The 8,548-nt window shown below is 39.9% G+C and overlaps 1 long non-coding RNA gene across 1 annotated transcript; it reads left to right on the top strand.

Annotated features, from left to right (window-relative positions):
• Positions 1-4,626: 4,626 nt before the first annotated feature.
• On the top strand, positions 4,627-7,317 carry LOC145983316 (uncharacterized). The gene is made up of 2 exons (XR_014441234.1): positions 4,627-4,690; positions 7,157-7,317. It is a non-coding gene; the product is annotated as an uncharacterized LOC145983316 (long non-coding RNA).
• The last annotated feature ends 1,231 nt before the right edge of the window (positions 7,318-8,548 follow it).

Genomic DNA, 8,548 nt, shown 5'->3' with positions numbered 1-8,548 from the left:
CTTTTTATGTTGTCATTTTTGGAGGAAAAATTAATATATAAACACCCGCCTTTCAAATGCATATCTTTGAAATATATACTTAAATGTAATAGCATGCTAAAGTATAGAAGGTCTCCATTTTCTTTTTTAAAAAAAGCAATTTCCCAAAAATGGTAAAATGATGTATTTCAAAATTGTGGTCTAAATATGGGCTACTAGTGGCAATATCACAAAAAGCAATTAAAATTTAAAAAAACAGTAATTTATCGCTAAAACATTTTAAAATTCATATTTATGAATAATATGTTGTTTTGAATGGGAAAAATCGAAATTAATAAAAACATCCAAATATTTGTTGAAAATGTGATTTCAACATAAGACTTCATGTCATAGCCCATATTTAGACCATCACGCTATTTTTCTACTTCAATTTATTTTCGCTCTCTGTGGTACATATTTCACAAACAAATCATGGCATTATAAAAACCCACATTTGTTTTATTTACCGCTAATATCATAACCTATACAAAGCAGATGAGAATTCAGAAAACGCTGAGTTAAAACATACCTGCAAAGAGTTTTCGGAGGTCGCAATTCCATAACAGCGTTCAAGGCCGAAACTAACCACCACTTTCTCTTGCGAATTGGTGACGTAACCTTTGTCCTTGACAGATAACCGGTTCCAATAGCCTCTGGCAGACTGCAGCACCCGAGAGCGCTGAGAACTCCAAAACCCGTATTTAAACCTTCGCCCATATTAAGACCTTCTCCTCTAATATAAATTTGAAGTCACCTATGTATGAAGAGAATACGCTACATTTTAATTGTATTTTTCTCATTGCATATATGTATTACTATACTTGAAAATAAAGATTAAAAGAAAGAAAATAAAAGGCGGGGGAATCGTTAAATTCAGAGAAACTGACATCCTGGTTTATTTAAGGGTACGCGTATTAGGACATTAAGCGCATACTCTAGAATGTATGGGGGTGGAGGCGGGCTTACTTCGAGGGTTCCCCCTTCCTTGAAAAAAATGTTCAGCAGTGTTCTATATACTCAATATATCTGTTTATGGAAATACACACTAACGTTTCCGTTCCGTTGGAGTCAAGGTCCACCAAGGTTTATTTCCATGTGCTTTAATAGGTTAATACCCAATGACAATGCCTGCGACAGGGGTTTCACTCCTCATAATCCAGTCCAAATACAAGGAGGTCCTCTCTCTTATCTCTAGAGATAACACACACCACAATTATGCCGTGAAACAACTTCATTTTGGAAAACCGAAGTAGTAAACGCCAATGCCTTTAGAATGACCATAAATTACCATTTTTGTCGTTGAAAAACTCCTATAACAAAAACCAAAAATGATAATTACAAAATACTTCATTGTGCATCCCGCACCCCGTCTAGAACACAGCCGTGTAATATTAACCTTTAGAATTCCGACCCCCTCCGAAAAGAAATGCTGCATACGCCAGTGCCAAAGGCTGTAGTGGTTGAGAGCGAGAGTTTTGAGTTTTCAAGTCCACTATATTTACAGATTGGCTAATCCGGAAGGGATTGATTGATTTGTTTTACTTCGTTTTCTGTCATTTTTGGTTAATTGTCAAGATGAGGATGAATGTGATAGATGTAATGGATGAAGTTACGATCATGAACACAAATGGACAGCAGATAAGACGAGCCCCACAAAGGATCATACTGGTTGTGAGTCCAAACGTCAGAGCCTCGCATGTCTGCAGAGTGCAGTCCAGAATGTACTACGTGGATGCGAGGTTAACATTTGTGTGCTTAAGGAAACGTCTCCTCTTACACACCCAATCGAGACTGGAGAGAGACTTTGAGACAGAAGAGAAAAGGATGTAAAACGAGGTACAAGGATAGAAAGGAAGACACACAAAGAAAGGAAGAGAAGAAGCGAAAGAGTAGAGGAAAAAATGAAAGACGAAGGAAAAAAGAGAAATAAAGCAAAAGAGAGAGAAAGGGAAAAAAGAAAAAAATGACAAAGGAAGAAAGAAGAAAGTAAGGCAAAGAGACAGGGAAAGACAAAGGAAGTCGGAAAGAAAAAGAAGAAAAGGAAAGACAAAAAAGACAGGGAGAGAAACGAAGATAACGGGAGACAGGAAAGTCAAAGGGAAGTGAAAGATGGGGATACAGGGGAAGACAAAGGAATACAAAGGGAGACAGGGAAAGGCAAAGGAAGACAAGAAAAGTCAAAGGGAAATAGGGAAAGATAGGGAAACAAGATAAGACAAAGGACCACAAAGGGGGACAGCGAAACACAAAAGAAGACAAGGAAAGACAAATGAAGACATGGAAAGTCAAAGAGGACAGGAAAAGATAAAGGGTGATAGGGAAAGAAAAACAAAGGAAGAAAGGGAAAAAGAAAGGAAGGAAGAGAAAAAGGGAAAGGGAAATAAAAGGAGAGATACATGAGAGAAAAAAGACAAACAGAGAAACGGAACGGAGAGAAAACAGGAAGAGAAGGAGAGAGAAAAAAACGACATTTGAGTGGTGAAAACTTCAGAATTTCGATGTTCACCTAACAATAAGGGAGCTTTTTTAAAGTAAATTTCATCGCACTTCGCTCTCTAAAAATCCAAATAATAACGGCAATATGACTCGATGCAGGGCTCTCTCAAAAAAGCCCTCAAAAGGGAAGTTGCACCAAGGAGATTAGTTTCTTGGGAGTTTAGTATAGCCACACTTATTCATTACTTCTGGAGCTGCTCTATGGCCTATGACAAGATACACAATCGCACCTAGGTATCGTATCAACCTTACTATCGCCAACACAAGACAGCTTTGCGGAAGAAACCTTTACCACCACAGAACCTTGGACAGTGATTATTGGCTACTCTATCTGGGACATACGGTGTAAAACTAGCAGCCACGCGTTAATCTAAAGGTCACCACCACGTGATAAAAACTGCATTCCAAATATACATTCCAGACCATCTTTAGCCCCTCAAGATCTCATGGGTATAAAACCAAAGCTTCCCTTCTTTTCAAGCACATTCTCTCTTAGTACCACACTTTAGGTAAGTGTCAATATCTTTCTATATATGCACTATTCTGTACCTTCATGCGCAGGCGCTAAATTGCACAATATGATACGTCACATAACATCTGAAGGTTAATAAGAAAACTACTAGCGCCGCCAAAGGGCAGGCTGAACTGCCGTGTTACAAGAGTGCACAAAGCCTCGGAACATTAGTGAATAATTTAAATTACTGAAATTTCTAGTGTCATTTTACCTAGATTGCACTACAGGTACTAAGTTTAGTGAAAAATTACCTTATGTTTGTTGTACTTTATTTTGACGTATTGCAACAGTCCCTTCAATAAAAGGCATTTTGCAAATTGCTCTTTTATCTTTTGTACTATACGTAAAGAACGAAGAAAATTCTGCTATACAAACTTTATTGAATGTTGATGTTCTTTTGTCTTGTTATACTTACTATGGTGATTTTGAGTCGACATATGTCAATTTATTTAATATCAGAATAATTATTGCAACTAACTGCTCACATTGGAGTCAGATGCAGTATCAAAAAGCCATTTCGTCTACCAATGACCATTCACTATCGTTAATTGACTCTCCCATATGTACCCACCTTCCACCTGTGAGAATCTCTTCACACGCGAGGATGGTCAAAAGCTGTTAGATCCGAAATAAAATAATGAATGAATGAAGTCAACGATTGGTCGCGTGTGTAAGCAAGTCTAAGGGTTTGAAACACAAGAAATGGGTGAAAGCACCTCCATGCACCAAAAAGCGCCACTGCTGTCATCTGTTGGCGCAGCGCTTAAATACTTCATGTAAAAATTCAGTGACGAATTCAATTAAATAACAGTTCCTGTTGCGCTGTAACACTGGCGCTGCTTTCCAACAAGAGAGACATACTAATCCCTGTCTCTCCACTTTATTTACCAAGACACGAAGAGCATAAGCTCATTGGTCAGATTCGACTCTCTTTATACTACAGCAAAGCAGTCAAGGCCAATAACCAGTGTTACCACCTCCATACTTGGCAACCCTGACGAATATTTCTAAATTTGGTTATTATTGTTATTTTAAGTTGCTTTCCTCCATATATAGGTTATTCGCAGAGAATAGTGAGTCCTTGGAAACGTAATCATTCTGAGAATAGTATTAATTAATATACCCTAGTATTGTGTGATTGTGATCTCAAGTTTCAAGTTTCCGCTCCTCTTCACACCAGCTACTTCATTCACACAGCAGCCTATTGAGACCGCAATATTACAGTTTGCAAGCAAATGGTCGGTCAGTGTTTCCAAACCCAGTCTACAAGTATATAATCTACCTGTAGTTCTCGATTAGTCGACACTATTTCTAACTGACAATCCAGAAGTGTTGTCCACGGGACGAGACGGGACAGGCTTTTAAAAATTCGAGACGAGACGAGATTGACCATGTGTCATGATACAAACGAATATTTTCGAGACGAGACAGCATTTCCACGAGACTTCCTGAGACGAGACAGGCCAAAGTCTCGTCTCGTGGGCAACACTACTGAATCCAGGTAGTTTTATGCAGTATAAGAGTCGCTGCAGATTTCCACTTCTGTTGATCCAATCTAGAAAAACATTTCATTTTTCATTTTCAGACAAACCGAAATTTCCTGTACCAGAAATGGCCTACGTGAAAGTGATTGCATTGCTCCTCGTTGCTTGTCTTGCTTTGGTAAGTGCTCTCTTTCTTTCCCTTTCCTTCTCTTCATTTAATTCCCTCTCTTTTCGATCTTCTTTTTCTTTCTTTTCTTTTTCTCTTTGCTTATTCCGTTTTCATTTCGTTCTTTCTCTTTTTCAATTTCTCTCTCTCTCTCTCTTTCGCTCTTCTTCTTTCATTCTCTTTATTTCGCTCTTTTTCTTCTTTTCTCTTTCTTATTCCTTTTCCCATTTCGTTCTTCTTTTTCATTCTCTCTCTTTCTCTTCCGCTCTTCTTTCATTTTCTTACTTTTCGCTCTTCTTATTCTTTCTATATTTTTCTCTTTTCTTATTATTTTTCCCATTTCGTTCTTTCTTTTTCATTCTCTCTTTATCTTTCGTTATTTTCCTTTCATTCTCTCTCTTTCTCATTCGTTCTTTTCCTTTCATTCTCTCTTTCTCATTCGTTCCTTTCCTTTCGTTCTCTCTCTTTCTCATTCGTTCCTTTCCTTTCATTCTATCTCTTTCTCATTCGTTTTTTCCTTTCATTCTCTCTCTTTCTCATTCGTTCTTTTCCTTTCATTCTCTTTATTTTCGCTCTTCTTCTTCTTTCCTTCTTTTTCTCTTTTCTTATTCCTTTTCCCATTTCGTTATTTTTTTCTTTTTCATTCTCTCTCCCTCTTTCTTCTTCGTTCCTTCTCTTAATTTTCACTCTTTTTATCCTTCGTCCTTTTTCTCTTTGCTTATTCCTTTTTCCATTTCGTTCTTTCACATTTTTCATTTTTTCTCTCTCTCTCTCTCTCTCTCTGTCTCTCTCTCTGTATGATCTGAACATCGAACGTGTTTTATCGTTCAAATAATTTTGAAACACCCTGTATTATTATCAAAATTCCTATAGTAGGGTATTACAGATGAGCTCACATTAGTTCGTGGTGACTTAAGAGCCCGCTCTCGCCCAGCTGTTGGCAACGCCCCTGTTGAAATGAAAGGAAAGGAGAGACCCTCCTTACCTTTGTTTTCTTGAATACAGTGTAAAGATCAACGTTGCTGGTCTCAAGACTAGAAATCCGTGCAAGTCTCTCTCTCTCTTTGTTGGTTTACCCGGAGTCGTGTTTTTACCTGTCGATGAACCACAAATTCGCACATCGCGCTACGACGCAAGGGGTCGACTCCCGGCCTGGGCATGGATGTTTGTGAGTGTCCATTCGTCACTCATCCCCATCTTCGTAAATTAGCCAAAAGTGGCACAAAAAGCGAAGTAAAATAAAGCAAATGAATCAGTCAATGAACCACAAAGTATTTTTGTTTATTTTCTTGATCTGTTTTAGAGCCACGGTGATCCGGTTTGTTGGGCGTCTGAGATCGTTACGCGGGGTGGGTGATTTTAGCTGGGATGTTTTTTGCAGTAATATCTCTGCATGGGCTCAAGGGTTTACTCAGCCTCTAATACATGGGCATCTAGGGAGCCTGTGGGCAAAGGCGGGCAGAGCCTGGTGCTGATCACACCTTCTCCACAATTGCTTGAGATTGTGAATGTGTTGGGTCATACCTCCATATCGCTCCAGAAGCCTTCACGACATAACGCAATGTACATCACCAGCATTAAAACTTGGATACGTGGATCCTGAAATAATGGTTTCCCTTCAAGGTGGGTGTTGTGTGTGTTGCCTAATTCTACGGCGATAAGTGAAATTTAATAACAAATTTTGGCAAATTCAACCACCTCCGTAGAGTTAGGCAACACACATAACGCCTTGCATGAAAGTGGGTACTTCAGGATCTATACCGCGTTTGTTACAACCTGTCCCGGTTCCCGCGCTAGCCGGTCGCTGGCTTTTCTCCGTGCTGGGGAAAGTCAAAGCCAGGCAGCTAATTAAAATACGCAACGTCTCAACAGTGTCTACGTAAGCGCTTTTCTTCTGGCTTCCATTCGCTCCTGGCTGACCAGCAGACGATTTTTTCCTCGTTTCTCATTGGCACCGAACCTGTCGAGCGATCGCTAACGCGGGAAACGGGACAGGTTCTAACAAACGCGGTATAGGTGTCCCGTTATTATTTTCGGTGACAACCTTTACTGTTGATCTGTGGCCTCCCCGATGGCGTGATGATAAAGTCGAAGCCTTTTAATCAAGGAGTCCCGGGTTCAATACCCGGAAGAGGTACATAGTGGTTCCGATCCTACTTTAAACTGTACGTCCAGTCCCGATTAGCCTTTCTATGAATAAATTGGACTTAAAACTTTCGCAAGCAAACAGTTGACGTCTAGTGTTTTATTGTGTAAGAGAAATTAACGCATCGGGATTGATACTAGACATCGAAACACCACACGTCTTAAACGTTCTAACAATTCGTTTTCCACAAAGCTCCTTCCCTCCCCACAAAGAACTAACGTTCAAACTAACTGCTCTTAATTTTGCACTCAACGTAACACCTTAACATCCCAGACTAGTTATAGAATGGGGGATTGCAGTCTTGCTAATCTCAGATATCTTGTCTATTCCAGGCTCTAGGCGCACCTAGCGACTACTGCTGCGGTGGAAATCCTCAGGACAAATCAGGAGGATCGAGCGGCCCAAGCAATATTGCCTACGCAAATTCCGAAAACACCAATGTGAACAACGTAAAGAGCGGATAGAGGTGGCAACACTGCGCGGTTTCTTTTCTGACGACGACAATCATTCTATTGTGGACATTGTTTTCTAATTGCAGTGGAAACACTGTAAGTTTTCTTGATTTGCAGTATGCACTGTGTACAACCAAATTAGCGATCTAAATAAACTTCAATATGAAACAAAAAGAAAAACCTGTGGAAATTTTATCCCAAGGAATGGTAGGATTATTCCATTTATCTTTAAGAAAAGAAACTGTATTCTAATATGGGCATTTACATTGCAATCAAGCTTACCGAAAGGGTACGATACATAAACTATCCTTTATAAGTTCGGTATCACCAGGACACTAAACGCACGCCCCTGAAATCAGGCGGTTGACATAAGTTCGCGCCGTTGCGATGTCGGACCACAACTTCTGTGTTCGCAGGTTTCAGAGAATGAAAGATCTCGTTGTAGAGTTGGCCTTTGTAATCCATGTGATACAAACTGACAGTATTTGGTCGAAAGATCAGGGATGACACAAAAGTGCCCTGGAGGGAGGTCGGTGTGACGCTCGAACTAGGCAACGCAGCCCGGTTGACGTTGCCACACAGTGCGCAGGAACCAGCGACTTTTGTCCCGCTCTCGCTTTGCTTTTCCCATATGTGGCACCAGCTAAATTCTGCCCAGCCGCCTATTTTCATGGAAGTGCGTTTAGATAGTTTTCTTCAGGTTAAAGAGAGGAACAATGGGGAAGAGGGAAACGATAATTGATAAATAAAAGAGGCAGTGTAAATAATACAATAAAATAATAAAGCAGACATATAAAATATGAAAACAATTAGTTAAAGCATAGCCTGCTACGATCCTTCCAGCCTCGGCGCATTGCCGTCGCAAATACGATTTTGTGTGCCGTCTGAAACTCCACATTTCTCCGCTAGAGGCGCTCGACCCCGACTTGTGCTGAGCGACCTTTTCATGTTGAACTGTGTGCGTTTACGCTGGTAGTGAGTGGATGTTTAATAGCTATCTTGTGTATGTTCGAAGTAATGCTTACTATTGTTACAAAGTGACGAAGTCGAACCTCTTTTAATACAAGTTAAAACAAGAACAGACGTAAATATAAGCTATTTAGAAACAATATTTCAACTACCAAAGTTGTGGTGAAACGCTGCAGGAATGAATGAATAATGGTCCTGTTAATCTGAGATTTGTTCCAAAAGGAACTACGCATATTTATACCAAGCTTTGTCGCTGGAAGTTGGCTAGGCAACAATGGTCCGTGTTTTCAAGGCATGCCGAAG

The sequence above is a fragment of the Lepisma saccharinum genome, unplaced genomic scaffold (assembly GCF_977018435.1).
Source record: "Lepisma saccharinum unplaced genomic scaffold, izLepSacc3.1 HAP1_SCAFFOLD_772, whole genome shotgun sequence".
Classification (NCBI taxonomy): Eukaryota; Metazoa; Arthropoda; class Insecta; order Zygentoma; family Lepismatidae; genus Lepisma; species Lepisma saccharinum.
Note: the sequence above shows the minus strand (reverse complement) of the source record. Positions and strands in the feature narration are given on the sequence as shown.